Below are 18,572 nucleotides of genomic sequence, written 5' to 3'. Positions count from 1 at the left end.
TACACTTAAATAATTTATGTTTCAGACACCTGAACCAAGTGTTAGTCCACATAAACTTGTCTTACTCCTAACCTTACGATGAATGGAGGCTCTTTTTTATGCATTCCGTTTATTTATAAATTTCCTGACTGTATCTATATGATTCTCCTGTGTAAACCTCCATATTCCATTATCTCCATTGATAGGATCCAAAAATTCAAAGCAACCTGATCAGTCACAAGAGACCAGGAAAGCAAGATCTTTACTGGAATTTGGCAGCAAAAACTGACCAGTCAGGGGCAACAGCACAGACTGTGTAGCTGAACTGTGACACTGAGCCATAATGTTACAGTTTTTAAGTCAAACATTCACAAACATCTGTGTCAAGTTACAGTCGTAATTTCTCATCAATCAGAATCATTTATTCTTTCATGGCTAGGGACAATCATTATGTTTTTAGGCGTAAAAGAAGAATAAAGAGGAAATTGCTTAGCTTTCTGGAAAGCCCCACTAGATTCTGGGAAATTGCACTTAATTTTACCTTATGATCAAAATGAAGTCTGAAAACAAAATGGCAGTACTTAAGATAAGTCTCACTTTTTAATCTCTACACCATGAGCACAAGAACAAAATTTATATGTTTAGTGAATATTATCACAGATGATATGGAGTGGTGTGAGACAAAATCTTGAACTAATAGCTTACAGGTTATTGTCAGTCCAAAATAGGGAGTATACCTTTCAGGATAAAAGCTCTGTTTATAGGTAAAACAGTTAAGAAGAAGTTCCTTTATACTTAGTGCTAAATCCTAGCAAAGTAAGCCCATATTTCCAGTGTTAAGTCGCTGATAATCAAGACTTCTATTTGTAATGAAGTAACTTCCTGGTCTGATGTAAACTCTTTACAACCCCATTCATTTTATCTTTGCCTTTGTTGTTTCCATTCTCATTGTATCAGTTTAACAATGAATAATCACCAACCCTCTCACCTTCTGGGAACACCTTGTCCCTCTTACAAGGGGAACTTCAAGAGGCCACTGGAGGCTACACTCCAAAATCCTGATTTTGAATGTTAGCCAGTCAAAGGTGTTCCTAAATGCAGCTTGCTTTAATATTCACAATCCTAGACATGGTCCTTTCTTTCTCTCAAATATCAGGGTTAACAGTGGATACTGTTGGGTTTCAGACCCTGAAAAAAGTGGCTAAGGTGCATATTTAACCTACCAAAGAAGGCATGGCCTTTGGGGTCTGAGTTACCTCACTCAGGATATTTTCTACTTTTATCTATTTGCCTGCAAAATTCATGATGCCCTTGTTTGTAATAGCTAAATAGTGTTCCATCGAGTAAATGAACCACATTATCTGTATTCATTCTTCAGTTGAGAGACAGCTGGATTGCTTCCAGTCTCTGGCTACTACAAATAAAGCTGGTATGAATGTAGTGGAGAATGTGTCCTTGCTACATGGTGGAGCACCTTTTGGGTATATGCCCAGAAGAGGTATAGCTAGGTTTTCAGATAGAATGATTTCCAATATTCTGAGAAAACACTCAATTTTGATTTCCAGAGTGGTTGTCCCAGTTTACAATTCCACCAGCATCCTTGCCAGCATGTGCTGATACTTGAGTTTTTTATCTTAGCCATTCTGGTTGGCGTGAGGTGGAATCACAGAATCCTTTTGATTTGCATTTCCCAGATGATTAAGGACATTGAACATTTCTTTAAGTGCTTCTTGGCTATTTGATATTCCTATGTTGAGAAATCTCTGTTTAGTTCTGTACTCCATTTTTAAACTGGGTTATTTGGGGTTGATTTTGAAGTCTAACTTCCTGAGGTCTTTATATAGTTTGGACATTAGAACTCTATTAGATGAAAGGTTAGTGAAGATCTTTGCCCAATCTGTAGGTTGTCATTTTGTCCTATTGACAGTTTCTTTGCCTTACTGAACCTTTTCAGTTTCAAGAGGTTCCATTTATTAATTGTTGATCTTAGAGCCTGAGCCGTTGGCTTTCTGATAGAAAAAATTTTCCCCATGCCAATGAGTTTGAAGCTATAATCTTCCAGTGATGGTGGGTTAACTTTAAAATCTAAATTTATCTCCAATTCTTTTAAACATTTGATTCCTTAAGTTTAAGCTTGAAAAACATTTACTGAGAATTCTTCTTTCTTTTTTTGTTAATGACTTAAGTATTTTGTGATTCTAAAAGTTGCAGACCTATCAAATTCAGTGAGACCACTCCATGGGTGGAAAGATAGTTTATTGGAAACCTAAATGACTATGTGCCTATCTTTCAGTGGCAGAAAAAAATTAGCCAGAAGCATTTGAGGTAGTCCAAAACTTCCATGCCTAGCTCTCAGCAGTTAGAAAGGACAAAAAACAGGCCAGGAAAACCTTGCAGGTTTTATCGAGAGTAGGTAGACACCATATCCTGAACCTTCCTAGAGCAGCAGAGCAGTGGTGGAACCACTGCACTCAGAGCAGCTGAGGAACCACTGAACATGGAGCAGTAGGATTTAAGATCCCAGGGAAAGCCTGTGTCCCAGGAGCTCTTCCACCCAGGAGCTCAGGATCACAGGATCACAGGATCACAGAGACATCTGGACTCTGAGGAGTTCTGACACAAGCAAGATAACTAGAAAGACAGTCTCCAGTCAGAGACAGTGAGTGCAGGCAGCACTAGAGTTGACCAGATGACAAAAGAAAAGCACAAGAATATAAGCAAGAGAAACCAAAGTTACATGGCATCATCAGAACCTAGTTCTCCTACCAGAACAAGTCATGGACACACCATCACACCAAAAAAGCAGGATTCAGATTTAAAATCACTTCTCATGAGGATGATAGAGGACTTTAAGAAGGACATAAACAACTCCCTTAAAGAAATACAGGAGAACACAGGTAAACAGGTAGAAGCCCTTAAAGAGGAAATACAAAAATCCTTTAATGAATTGCACGAAAACACAACCAAACAGGTGAAGGAATTAAACAAACCATCCAGAATCTAAAAATGGAAGTAGAACCAATAAAGAAATCTTAAAAGGAGACTACAGCTGGAGATAGAAAACCTAGGAAAGAAATCAGGAGTCATAGATGCAAGCATCACCAACATTATACAAGAGATAGAAGAGAGAATCTCATGTGCAGAAGATACCATAGAAAACATCAATACAACTGTCAAAGAAAATGCAAAATGCATAAAGCTCCTAACCCAAAACATTCAGGAAATTCAGGAAACAATGAGAAGACCAAACCTAAGGATAATAGGTAGAGATGAGAGTGAAGATTTCCAACTTAAAGGGCCAGTAAATATCTTAAACAAAATTATAGAGGAAAACTTTCCTAACCTAAAGAAAAATATGCTGATGACCATACAAGAAGACTGTAGAATTCAAAATATCAATATCTGTACATGATATGACTCCAAAACTCCCACCAGAGTACTCCTACAGCTGATAAAAAACTTCAGCAAAGTGGCTGGTTATAAAATCAACTCAAACAAATCAGTAGACTTCCTCTACTTGAAAGATAAACAGGCTGAGAAAGAAATTAGGGAAATGACACCCTTCACAATAGTCCCAAATAATATAAAATATGTGGTGTGAATCTAACAAAGCAAGTGAAACATCTGTATGAAAAGAACTTCAAGTCTCTGAAGAAAGAAATCTAAGAAGATCTCAAAAGGTGGAAAGATCTCCCATGCTCATGGATTGGCAGGATTCATATAGTAAAAATGGCCATATTGTCGAAAGCACTCTACAGATTCAATGCAATCTTCATTAAAATTTCAATTCAATTCTTCACAGAGTTAGAAATAGAAATTCTCAAATTCATTTGGAATAATAAAAAAACACAGAATAGCAAAAACTATTCTCAACAATAAAAGAACTTCTGGGGAAATCATCATCCCTGACCTCAAGCTGAACTACAGAACAATAGTGATAAAAACTGGATGGTATTGGTACAGAGACAGGCAGGAAGATCAATGGAATAGAATTGAAGACCCAGAAATGAACCTGCACACCTATGGTCACTTGATCTTTGACAAAGGGGCTAAAATGGTCCAGTGGAAAAAGGAAAGCATTTTCAACAAATGGTGCTGGTTCAACTGGAGAACAACATGTAGAAGAATGCAAATTGATCCATTCTTATCTCCTTGTACAAAGTCCAAGTACTCCTTGTACTCTAGTCCAAGTGGATAAAGGACCTTCACATAAAACCAGATACACTGAAACTAATAGAAGAGAAGGTGAGGAAGAACTTTGAATACTTGGGCACAGCGGAAAATTTCCTGAACAGAACACCAACAGCTTATGCTCTAAGATCAAGAATTGACAAATGGGACCACATAAAATTGCAAAGTTTCTGTTAGGCAAAGGACATTGTCAATAGAACAAAATGGCCAACAACAGATTTGGAAAAGATCTTTACCAATTCCACATGTGATAGAGTGCTAATATCCAATATATACAAAGAACTCAAGAAATTGGACTCTGCACAACCAAATAACCCTATTAAAATGGGGTACAGAGCTAAACACAGAATTCTCAACTGAGGAATCTTGAATGGCTGGAAAGGACCTAAAGAAATTTTCAGCATCCTTAGTCATCAGGGAAACGCAAATCAAAACAACCCTGAGATTCTACCTTACACCAGTCAGAATGGCTAAGATCAAAAACTTAGGTGGTAGTTGATGCTGGCACAAATGTGGAGAAACAGGAACACTCCTCTACTATTGGTGGGATTAAAAGCTGGTACAACCACTCTGGAAATCAGTATGGTGGTTTCTCAGAAAATTGGACATAGCATTACCTGAGGATCCAGCTATATCACTCCTGGGCATATACTCAGAAGATGCTTCAACATATAACAAAAATATATACACCACTATGTTCATAGCAGCCTTATTTATAATAGCCAGAAGTTGGAATGAACTCAGATGTCCTTCAACAGAGGAATGAATAGAGAAAATATACATTTACACAATGGAGTATTACTCAGCTATTTAAAATGATGAATTCTAGAAATGGATGGAACTAGAAAATATTATCATGAGTATGGTAACTCAACCGCAAAAAAACCCAAAACACATGGTATGCACTCACTGATAATTGGATATTAGCCCAAAAGCTTGAAATACCTAAGACTGAACTCACAGACCTAATGAAGCTCATGAGAAAGGAAGACCAAGTGTGGGTGCTTCGGTCCTACTTAGAAGGAATTAGAAAATACTCAAGGGAGCAAATATGGAGACAAAGTGTTGGACAGAAACTGAAGGAGGGGCCATCTGGAGACCATTCCACCTGGGTATCCATCCCATGTGCAGTCATTAATGGTAGAACCTGATGTGGATGTCAGGAAGTACATGCTGACAGGAGTCTGATATAGCTGTCTCCTTAGAGGTCTGCCATAGTCTAACATATTCAGAGGTGAATGCTCACAGCTAACCATTGAACTGATCAAGGGGTTCCCAATGGAGGAGTTAAAGAGAAGAAACTGAAGGAGCTGAAAGGGTTTGCAGCCCCATGAGGAGAGCAACAATACCAACCATCCAGAGCTTCCAGGGTCTAAACCAATGCCTGGGAGCACATAGGGAGGGACCCATGGCTCCAGCTGTGTATCTAGGGAAGAATGGCCTGGTCTGGCATAGGTGGGAGAGGAAATCCTCGGTCCCATGAAGTCTGGACACCAAGTGTTGTGGAATTAGAGGGTGGGGAGGTGGTAGTGGGGGTTATGGGGGCACATCCTCATAGAAGCAGGAGGATGATGGATGGAATAGGGTGTTCCCTGGCGAGGGGGGAAAGGGGATAACATCTGAAATGTAAATAAAATGTCCAATTTAAAAAAAAAACTAAAGAAAAAGTGGTAGAATGAAAAAAAAAAAGATAAAAAGAATAGGTAGCTGCAGGGTGAGAGATATGTGCAAGCCAGAACACTTTGGTCATTAGTATTAGTATTCGCTTTTGGTATATGTTATATGTATGTTGAGGCCCGCACTAGCCCCACGTTGGGCACCAAAAAATGTTGGGAACTGAGCTGTCCCTGTTCAGGTGCCAAAAATGTTGGTGCCTACGCTGGCCCACTTTGGGTGGCCTAAAATGTTGAGGCCCTCTCCACTCCACGCTTGATGGCAACTGTTTCCCAGCCCAAGCTGCTGCTACGGTCGGTCTGCAGGTCAGGGTTCAGAGAGAGAGAGAGAGAGAGAGAGAGAGAGAGAGAGAGAGAGAGAGAGAGAGAGAGAGAGAGAGAGAGAACGGACTCAAAGAATGGCGACCAGAGTGTGTCTCAACCCCGTTTATTCTTCAGTCTCTCTTCCTAGTCCAAGTCCCAAGTTTTGAGTTCCTAGTTCCTAGTTCCTAGTTCCTAGTTGTACTCAATCTCTGTTACTCCAAATTGTTCTCTCCAAAAGTGTCTGTTTCTCTAATCTCTCTTCTGTTTGCACACCTTTAATCTTACACACCTTTAATCTCACACACCCAAGGAAAGTCCTGGGTATCTAAAGCAAGATGTTATCAGAGTGTACTCAGCTGTTGTAGGCTATTGTAATACAAGTCTCATGTCAGGGTATATGGTTCAAGATGGCTGCAAACTGATAGATGCTTTCTGGTTAAAGTCGGTTCCCAACATATGTACATGATAATAAGGAGATAAATGCCCCAATTGCCAGAGATAAGGGAGATAATGAAGTGGCTCTACCTGGCAGTTAGATACCTCATCCACAGTTTTCTGAGTAATGCTGACTGTAAAATTTTGTCTATATTTCTGTTTTAGTCTGTCAAGAGTAAAATCTAAAATGAGCCTAGACTGTCCTTTTGAATATTGACTCCTTGGTACTGTCATTGTGGAGTTTGTGGGTTGGGACACAAATATTTGGAGATGATATATCGGGGTACATTGAACACATTACACATTAATGTTTTTGTTACACATGACAGAGTGTTTTAATTCAATATAAAGGTTACAAATGAGTTCACTCAAAGTAACTATACCTGTCCCATGGGTTTTCTTCAATAGATTTAAGTTGATATAAACTAGTTTCCTATACTACACTTTCTTTTCTTGACACAGAATCACAATTAATAATAAATTATTGAATTTTCTAATATCAATGACATAGTTAAAATGGCTTTATAAAATAAATAATTTTGAAATTACTTTTTATGAAAAGCGTTAACTATTCATGTGTCAGAAAATAATAAAAAGTTGCAAATATTATGGTTCAGTAGGGATATTATAAAAGTGATTATTGGATTAATCATTTATATTATTGTTTTAAATATTTCTAGGATAGCAATGGAATCATTACTTCTGGAAGATTTTGATGTACCAATTATTACTCATGAGTATGTAAAATCAAAATCTGTAAAGTTCACATATAGTCTAATGTCTTAAGAGTTATCATGAGTATGTGTGTGTGTGTGTGCATGACTGTGTGGGCTATGTGTGTGAGTCATCATATGTTTATTGGTATGTACATATCTGAGTTGTTATGGAATCCAGAGAAAAGCATCAAATTTCCTGTTTTATCACTTTCCTTAGCACAGATTCTGTCTATGCATCTCCAGCTTCCATTTTAGCTAGGCTAACATTTAAACAAGATTCAGTGCTTCTCTTGTTTCTGCTCTGTTTTCTTTTCTTGCAAGTGCAAGTGTGCTTGTCCATATCTGCTTGTTTTAAGTGGACACTTGCATGTCTGAAACTAAGTGTGTATAGTTGCATAGTAGACGTTCTTATACATTGAGTCATGGCCCCAGCCTCTGAGTTTTAATTTTGAATGGCAAATCTGTATAGCTGCTTAATCACAGCATATTTAAAGGAATACAAATTTCATATCCATATTTTATAATTCTTGATTATATCTTTCAGCTACTTAGTAATATTAAAGTCATAGAAACATTTGCTACATATGTAATCAGATATTATGAATACAAGATGATTAAATACTGGTATAATTAATGCCAAAATTTCCATAAAAGAAGACATATTCCAAAATAAACTAGGAATAATTTATATCATTTTGATTTTCATTATGTATCCTAAAAGGCTAATAATTCAAAATACCAAGGTGAGCTGAGACATTCCGAACAGGTAATTTGATACATTGTTAATACCTTTGGCATATAAAGATATGGGAAGTTCCCAATAAGGTCAATATACCAACCTTCATTGGTATTTAGAGTGGAAGAGACCTGCATGTGTAATCTTCCCTTTTTTGTCTAATAAAACTAAGTTTCCTGTCGATTGATGCAGTCTCCATTCCCTTAAGACACTGCTGCCTTTCACTATTCTGATTAAAAGACAACCTAATAAAAGTTCTGTCTCCTTTTTATTTTAATCACTTTAACCAAACCCTATCAAAAAATTTTCAATTGAAAAATATGAAATTAATGTAGTTAATTGAGCTTAAACTATAATGTACCTAAGTTAACCTAACTATGGCTATGCATGTTGATGCAATAAAAAGGTTCCTTGATATTTCAATTTTACTTATTGTTAAAAAAATTACAAAAACTTAAAAGTTGAATATCAGAAAGTTACAAGTAATGATCACACTGTATATTATTTGGATTATATTTTATGTGTAATAACTTTAAGTACACCTGTTTGATCAAATTGTAATCTTTTAAATGAATAAAATGTCTTAATCCTATGATTTTCAGTTAAAAATAATAAAGGATAACCTCATATGAAGCTGAAACATTGCAGATTTTATTGTAATAAACAACATCCAAAAGGTTCTATAAATGTATAGTCACCAGAGAGCCATCTGGTATCTCATAATTACACCCATCATTCATCCCATTCAGAGTCCTCACTGCAATAACTGGTCCAGAAATATCAAACAGACTTGGGGTACACTCTTGGGGACTGCCAATTCATAAGGCAATTAACAGGTTTTATTTATACAGGTATGTTCCTATCTTCATTTATGTTATATTTCCAAATAAAAAAGATTCAGGTTCTCTGAATAAATTTCATATGAATTTCATATGAATTTATGTCTATTTAAGCATTTTAGAGTGACACCAAATAGAAATTCAGGCAGTAAGAGTCCACCATTAAGAAGCAGAATTACTTTTACAGTTTTTGCATACTAATTATTTGAATCAAATTGATTTATTTCTTGACAGTAGAGAAAAATATTTGGGGACTTTTATGGGACAAGATCCATGAGATTTGGATTAATTATGAAGTATTACAGTTATTGTTGGCATATTGTAGCTAAGCTTATATTTGTTAACCTACATTTTATATAGGTTTTCTGTACAGTTGTAATTTCAGAGTAGAAAAGAAAGTGTGAGGACAATTTATCTCTAATGGTAACAAAAGAGCCATAGATGTTTTATTGTGGAGACTACATATTCTGTCCTTCTGTGAAGTTCATGGTTAATTTCTCCATCTCTAGCCTCCAGCTTTTAAACTGCATAGTTTTCATAGGCTCCTTTTCACATCATATATTTTACTTGATGTCTTAACTAATTAACAAAATTACTAAACAATTCCTGGATACTTTACCAAATTACCATATGTTCCATTTGTATCAATTACTTTAGATATTTTGCTTCATTTAATTAAAATCTGGAAGTATTGTACTAGGAATTTGATCAAAAAATATTTTCACGATACAATCAAACTTACTCACATATATAACAAGACACTAGTGACATAGCCAAAATTTATGTCAATTCAGTGATATAAATGTAACCTTTAAGTAATAATATAAAATGCAAGAATTCATGAATCAATATATTTATGCATAATTCTTTATATAGGCAGCTATTTCATAAAAGCAAACTAACTATTAGTATTTGGTAGAGTATTTACCTAGATTATATGAGATTTTCATCCAATCTAATACAATAAAATGAAGGTACAGGTGGATGAGGAAAAGGAAAAGAAGAATCCCTCAGAAAAAAAAAAAAACACTAACCAGAAATAAACAATTATAAAGCATTAGGAACATGGTAAAGAGCAATAGCAGTCAGTAAATAATATAGAAAATGCTACAGAAAACTGATGCATATGGAATATCACTGCTTCTACTGTATGTTTTCATAAATGCACACATCTGTATTGATTACACATGAAAACACAAATTTTGTACACAAATGTATTTGAAGAATTCAGTGTGGGAAACAGGAAAGTAAAATTATATTTAATGCAATATAAAAATAAATACACCTCTTAATCATTTAATTTTTCTTCATGAATTTAACACTCTTTTCAAAGAAGTCATGGAATATTTGACAAATATTTTTAAACTTAAATGTTTAGCAGGATATTTTTCTCACTACATTTTACAATAAACTCAGGAATTTGGGAGGAACTAATGTGGAAGGAGTAAAGAGTGGAAGAAGAGAAGGAAGAGGAGGGGTAAGGAGAAAGAGGGGACCAGAGGAGGAAGGTGAGGTAGTGGCCATGGAGAACCATGCACTAAGAACAGTCCTGGTTAACAAATTTTATCTAAGTTTAGGTACTGAGAAACAACTAAAATTGTATGGACAAATTGTTAATTGAGCATTTCTAAATAAATAAAGCCTAGGATAATAATTAAGCTTTAGAGTCTTATTTCTATCTGGTATGTGTGGATGGTGGGTATTGACTAGGTCCATCCAAGCTTTGTGGAGCCAGCCTGGTAGATTGGCATGCTGAAGTCTTCTAGGTGCTTCTGGCCGGCCTGAGCTGAGCAGCAGCAAGAGCACGCTGCTTCTCTAGGCCTCAGGACTTGCCTAGTCGTGAACATGGCGGCCCCATAAGAACAAGCCAGATTGGGCCATGTCGTTTTAAATATTATCTTCAACATAAATGATTTTCTACAAAGGAGTTTATTATATTCCTGTGGAAATTGAAGATTGGAAATTTAATGCCACAAAATTAATTTGTAAGTCTCATCTGCCCAGGAACTATGCAACTTTCTGAAATGCTGGCAGTTGTAGTCTTGGAAAATAAAATAGCCTCATGGCAAAATATGATGGACTCTAAGCTTTTCATTATAATCCCATGCAGCAATGGCGTAAGGCCATTTCAGCTGGGAATACCCAGTAAATGGTCCTAACTAAAGTCCATCTCTTGGTTGGTATTTGTGATTTAATAACTGTTTACTTTCAATTTGGCCCAAAATGGTGGAATTGGACTTTCTGGCAAATTGCAGGATTAGCAGACCTAGAAAAGAGGGTGAGGTGAAAGAAAAGAGGTATCTAAAAGAGGGAAAGGCTGAAAGAGTGGAGAGAATATGGAGGATGAAGGAAATACATATCTACCTTTCCTCACACAAAACATATTCTGAAGGAGGACTTGTGTCCCTGTGATTTCATGATTTCTTGGGTGAACAAGACTGATATTAACCTGAGAAAACTGTAGGAGGCAGCAGAGGGCAGGATCACTGAGAAAATACTGAGAAAATAGAATTCTTCAAGTCCCAGGCCCAGAAAATATTCAATGCAGAGTATCTATTCCTTTTTGCCCTTGATTCATTCAATGTATAATAATTTAAAAATAAATAAATAAAAATAATAATCTCTACGTTTTCTCAAAAAATTTCAAGCGATCTGTACCCAGCCCCCTCCCCCAAAAAAAAAAAACCAACAAAACAAAGCTACTTGTCTGTAGAATGTCTTTGCCTCCCAGATGGAAGAGAACTGATGCTCAAGAAATAGTCAGAAGAATATACAGTGTCAGTGGATAGACCAGTGATGGTGAAGGTTGCTAATGAAAATAATCACTCCATGAGTTCAGAAATTTGAAAGTTTCCATCTTTAATGCGTGCTTTAAATAGTTTCATCATGAAGTATGCAAAAGTTTGAACAGCCTCATTTAATACCTCAGAATTAGAATTTAAACAAAAGTAATCTGTGACTTTTGGCAAAAATGAAATGATAATATCTGAATATACAATTAGCCTCTTAAAAGACTATACCATTGCTCCCATGTTATCTCATATTTGCCCTAAACTGAACCTTAATAAATATTCACTTTTGTGCTTATTATCAATAAAGGTCAAATAAATTAAATGATCCAACTTGGTGGTAATTAATACTTTAATCTGCACACTAGACAAAAATACTATTAGAAAAATATTTAAATCCTTCATTAAACAATCTTAAGAAATTATTATATACTATGTACTGACAAAATTATGAAGCAAATAATGAAATACTGAAACATTTATGTTTCGGGTCCATCTTTTTTGTGCAGGATGTAAAGATTTTCTTTGTATCATAAAAATGCTGATTTCTGTGCTGAGAGTTGAGTGCAGTCCAGACTTTGGTATTTTTATTCATATGGCTGCATCATATTTCATAAACACCCAAACTCTCGCCTTCTAATTGGTTTTAATAAAAATCTAATGGCCTATAGCAAAGCCAGAAGAGGAAGGTAGGACTTGTAGTTCAAGAGAGAACAACTCTGGAAGAGTCAGACACAGGGAGGATTTGTTAGCTAGATGCAGAGGAAGAAGCAGAGACTGAAGGAGAGGTGACTAATGAAGCACGTGGTGGCAGAACACAGATTAGTATAAGCAGGTTAATTGAGTTAACAATTAGTTGGGAACAAGCCTAGTTATAAAGGCCAAACATTCATAAATAAATAAAGGTCTCCAGGTCATTATTCAGGAGCTGGCAGTCCCAAAGAAAGCCTTGTTTTATTTGTGAGTCATAAAGTCAAACAAGAAAATATAGGTGTTATGAAATTGATAGATAAGCATATTTATATAATCATCCTATGATGGCAGCAATGACTAAGGTCCACCAGTGGAAGAATTAGTTTTCATTTAATATTTTTCCTGGAGAGATTTTGTAAGAAGTATTTGCAGTTGTGCTCATAATATAATATGGCATATACAGATGAAGACAACATAATTTCAGTATCTTACTAATGTAATTGGAGGAAACACTGTATATGTACAGAGATACGTGACATTGAAAACAAACACAAAAGCTTGGAATCTTAACAATTCAAGCTGTTGCCAGAGTTATTGGTGGTTGTCCACAAAGTGATAATAAGAATCTGTTGCTGAAGACAGTACCTGTAAGCTCATTGACTGTGGGTAATTCCATTAAAATGCTACTCACTTCAAGCCTGCATACCTATGGTTAAGGGTCACGGTAATGGAAGGTACTCTGCATGCTCCCAAAGGAAAAAGAAAAATACCGACCCAACTTCAGACCCTTCATTCTACAATGGTTACTTACCAGGAAGATATATCACTACAACAGTGGCACAAAGCTTGCGTGTGAATCCAAAGAATACCTTATTTGAGTTAATGTTCATTCCATCACTGGCCACAATCTCAGACTAGGAAGACCATGGGCCTAGAGTAAAAGCAACATATTGTTCCATTAAAAAGACACAACAATAAAATACTCATAATGACATTTTGCTGTACTCCTAGATGACTTTCTCAGCTATCATCAGAGAACGTTCTAGCCCTACTAAAGCCAGAGTCTACTGGTCATGTAGACTGATTAGGGGGGTGGAGTCAGCAATTAATCAGCCACTGGATTATTCTCTGAGAGAGTAAAACTTAATTACTAAGGCCAGTGAAAAACTCTCTGGGGACTGTGAAAAATCTCTGGGGCTGGTCCAAACAACAACAACAACAACACACACTCTCACACACACTCTCACAGACAAACAGACAGACAGACAGACAGAAACACATACACACACATACATTTGGTGGATGAAGAAAAGCTCCAATAAGATTTGATAACTTTATTTTTCTCTTAGCCTTTTTATACCACCTAAGTCAAAAGTTCTGTATGTAAGAAAAAAGACTGCATCATAGCCACAAGTTACAAATTCTCTGAAAACCATCACCACCAAAACATATTCTCCAAAAACAAAGTAAAATAATTACACAAAGGGAAATTACAAGATTACTGATTTTATATTCTTCTTTTGAAACTCATACCTAACTGAACATTTCCCATCTACTTTTCTCTCCAAAAATTTATCATAACCTCAAAGCAATAACTTGTCTTTCATTGATCAACAATGTTGAGGCAAGCCAAGTCTATAATAGCAAGTTGTTCCTAATGCCTAGCCGATGATAATTTGTAATTGCCAAGAAACAAATCTTAATCTTATTTTTGAAATCTTGTTAAGCTAAACTGGCTAATAATTTACTATCTATTTTTGTGCTCATTAAGAGAATTATTTCCTCCTTTTTCATAACCCTTCATTCTCATGGTGTACACTGGAACCTGTGGCCACATCCCTAACTCACAAGATCCAGGAATTCAGAGCCAACAAAGAATGTTTTCTTTGATCTTTAGCTGGTCCCAAGCCTATTTCTCTCTTTCAAGTACAGTTATGTGCTCATAATGCATGAAAACTGGCTGTACTCCTCCTCAAACTTATTCAACCCTCACTGATCTAAGAGGAGTGGATACATACTATACTTGATTCTAATTTTACTATATCTTTCTGGCAAAAACTTAACCATTTCCTTAACTACTACTATTTATATTCACTACTCTAACTTCTTAAAACTATTCAAATCAAATCAGGAATTCTGTAAAATCATTATTATTATATGTTATAATGTTTTATTATAACAGTTCATGTACATATTGATCTGCAGGAAACTTGCCCAATAGGGGGCCCATCTTCCAAGAAGCAATCACACCAGATTATAAACAGTGAATGTGTATACACATACACACACACACACACACACACACAGAGAGAGAGAGAGAGAGAGAGAGAGAGAGAGAGAGAGATACACAATCACTATGTAGATATATGAAGAATATAGCAATGACAAAAGTGAGAAGACACAGCAGCTGCAAGAACCAATCCCGAGATGAAGCCCATAGAGCCGTGCCTCGCTGAGGTACATCCATTACAGCTATACAAACTAGTGGACTGTCTCCAGGATACTCAGTTGCCCACTGAAGTTCCTTCTGCATGGCATCTGCCACTCCAGCAAAAGAGTAAAAAATAAAAAGACTCTCAACCAGAAAATATACAGTGAGCTTGAGAGAAATTTTGAAAAGTTCAGTCCTCCAAAGGATATCTCCATCAAAACCTTCCCCTCGTGGATGAATAACTCTGTGGAAGAAGAGGCAGAAAGAGTCAGACGGGATGGAAGGCAGGAAAGTCACGGCCTTGTTAGAAACAGCAGGGCTGGCACACATACAAATATGAGGAACCTCCAGATAGATTTTCAGAGTGGTTGTACCAGTTTGAAAACCCACCAACAATGGTGAGAGTTCCTGTTTCTCCATATTCTTGCTAACATATGCTGTCACCAGAGATTTTAATCTTAGCCATTCTGATTGGTGTAAGGTAGAATCTCAGAGTCGTTTTGACTTGCATTTCTATGATGGCTAAAGACTTTGAACATTTCTTTAAGTGGTTCCTCAGAAAATTTGAAATAGATATACCTGAAGACCAGCTACACCACTCTTGGGCATATACCCAAAAGATGTTTGGCCATGCCACAGGGACACGTGCTCCACTATATTCATAGTGTCCTTATTTGTAATAGCCAGAAACGGGAACCACCCAGATGTCCTACAAATTAATTTAAACAATGGAATACTATTCAACTATAAAGAAAGAGGACATCATGTATTTTGTAGGCAAATGAATGGAACAGAAAATATTATCTGAGTGAGATAATTCAAACCCAAAGGACATGCATGGTATGTACTCATTAATATAGTGGATATTAGCCAAAAAGTACAGAATGCCTAGGACAAAATCCACATAACTCAAGAAGATTAATAAGCAGAAGAGCCCAATGAGGATGCTTCAATCCCACTTGGGAGGGAGGAGAAAATAATCACAGGAGGCAGAGGGAGGGAGTGACAAGGGTGGGAGAAAGGAAGGAGAGGGAAAAGAGGAAAATGATCAGGAATGGGAGTAGCAAGAGACAGGAGAGAAGCCCCCCACCAGGAGCCAGCATAATGAATGGATATGAAACCTCAGGGGGTGGAAGCTGGAGACCCTCTAGAATGAACCAGAGACCTGAGAGGTGAGAAACTCTCAGTACTCAAAGGGAGGAACCTTAGATGAAATGCCCAACACTGCAGATAGGTAACTTGTAGAGTTCACCTCCGGTAGAAAAACAGGGCATCAAGTGGAGGGATGGGGTTGCTCTCCCACAGTCAAAAACTCTAACCCAGAATTGTTGCTGTCTAAAAGAACTGCAGGGATAAAAACGGAGAAGAGACACTGATAAAAAAAAAATGTGGCCCAGTGACCAGCCCAACTTGGGATTCATCTCAAGGGGAAGCTCCAAGGCCTGACACAATCACTGAGGCTCTGGTGTGCTTACAGACGGGAGCCTAGCATGGCTGTTCACGGATAAGCCAAAGAAGAAGCTTACTGAGACAGATGCAGATACTTACACCCAACCATTTGACTGAAGTTGGGAACCCCAGTGCTTGAATTAGGAAAAGGCAGGAAGAAGCTGAGGAGGAAGGTGACTCCATATGAAGACCAGCATTCTCAACTAACTGGGAACCCTGAGATTTCTCAGACACTGAGCTACCAACCAGGCATCATACATGAGCTGGACTGAGGCCCCTGAAACATATATAGCAGAGGACTGCCGAGTCTGGCCTCAGTGGGAGAAGTTGTGCCTAACCCTCGAGAGGCTCGAGGCTGCAGAAAATGGGGAAGCTTGGTGGGTGAGGGGGACCTCACTTTTCCTTCTTGGAGAAAATGGGGAGGAGAAATGGGATGAGGAACTGTCAAAGGGAGAAAATCAGGCATGTAATAATATAAAAGTAATAATAATGAAATAAAAAGAATAATAAAATATTAATTTATGATTCTTTGTTACCATGGAAAATAAAATATGACTATGTGTTCTGAAATTTATGATAACGTCTAGCTAGACAAAGTTTATGATACTTCTTAAAACTTAAATAAAATAATATTGGTGTAGCTTTATTGAATTTTCTTAATTTAATTTTAAACTTTTAATGAATGGGTAGTTCATGCATTATCTACTACCTAAAGTCTGTGCATATTATGATAATCTACACCACTTGAGAAGTAGTGTTATTTGCAAGTTTGTTACTGGTTCTATAGCCCTGATAGTTTCAATGGGGCTTTTAAGTTTAATGTAAAGGGACAGTAGTTTACTATTATTAATATTATTTTGAATTAAATCAAATTAATTTGACATACAAAAAATATACATATATATTAGGAATGCACACACACAAATATGTATGAAGAGAAAAAAGAGGAAGAGAAGAAAGAAACAAGTGGAGAAATTAGAACAGGTGAAGAGAAGTTAAGAATCTTGAAGAAATTAATTCATAGTTTTAGTTTATATCTAAAGCAGTTATCAATAAAAATGGAAGCATTCTTTGTTTTAAATTATTTTGAAAGTTTTTAAAGAGATCCCAAGTTCAGATATATTTGTGTGTGTTGCTGTAAAAAAGAAAAATGTTCAGGATGTTTGGACTTTGCTTCTGGCTTAGTTACTGACTTCCTGTGTCAGGTCCATCTTAAGAAAATCAGACATGTAGAGTGTCTACTAAAATATAAACTGAGTTCCTGTGGATGTGAAACATGCAGACTTGATTCCTTCTGTGTTCCTATAGCATCAAGAGCTTGAGTAGAGCTTAGGTGTAGATTATTTTCAAATCTGCAATGCAGTGTAATTCTTGCTTACTTGACAAACAAAGAGTTCCATGAGAGCCAGGTACCAGCATTCTCCATCCAGATGTATTTAGTATGAAAATGGCATGCAAATGATATGAAAGATCTGATTGATATTTGTGCCAGACTCTCTCAGATCTGAGTTTTCAAAATGGTAAAGTTTTTTGACTTGATTTTAGTCTTCCAAACAACTCCCATTTTTATCTGAGCAATGTTTTCTTTTTTCTTTTTCTGTGCATAATTTTCTGATGTTGTCACTTTAGTATTAGCATTTGCTTCTTATATGATGTGACCAAATTATTCACATTTTACCACTTTTAAAATACATAATTCATACTAATTTAATTATGTTTGGTGTGACATTATATCCCTTTTTTAAGGAAGTCTATCTTCTCACCATTACTATGGGTGTTGATTTGTTAAAGGAAACTGAGCTTATTTCATGGTGCAAAGGAAGAACCACTACCTTTACAAAGCTGATAAAACAATGTAATTCTTGGTTAATTGATAAATGGCAAGTGGATTAAAATGAGATTTTAGTAGAGTGCTTGATTAGAATCAGGTATGGATTTTACTACTCATCTAGATTAGTGGACACAGCAATGTGAAGATTTTGAGTCACTAATGCAAATGTTGTTTATGTTTATATGTTTTTGTTGATTCTCCCCTTGGCTATCCATGCAATTCAAAGAAAGACTGTAAAATCAAACTTCTTTAGAAAAAATAAAGCTTTCTTACTGATATAATAAAACTACAGGCCTAAATTCAGCCTAAGGCATAGGCGATCTGTTTTTCAGTAGCATTTACAGGACCTGATCTTTGTTTGACATTTGTTCACATTTTATTTATTTCATGATGATTGTTATCTATTGATGTTTTATTATCAACCATTGGAGGGAGTGTAGCATTAATGTTTCCTTAGTTTCAGTCCCCAGAGTAAAGATATTTCTTCTAGATGTGAACACTATCCAA

Source organism: Arvicanthis niloticus, chromosome 11 (genome assembly GCF_011762505.2).
Source record: "Arvicanthis niloticus isolate mArvNil1 chromosome 11, mArvNil1.pat.X, whole genome shotgun sequence".
NCBI classification, from domain to species: domain Eukaryota; kingdom Metazoa; phylum Chordata; class Mammalia; order Rodentia; family Muridae; genus Arvicanthis; species Arvicanthis niloticus.
This window is presented reverse-complemented; position numbering follows the sequence as displayed.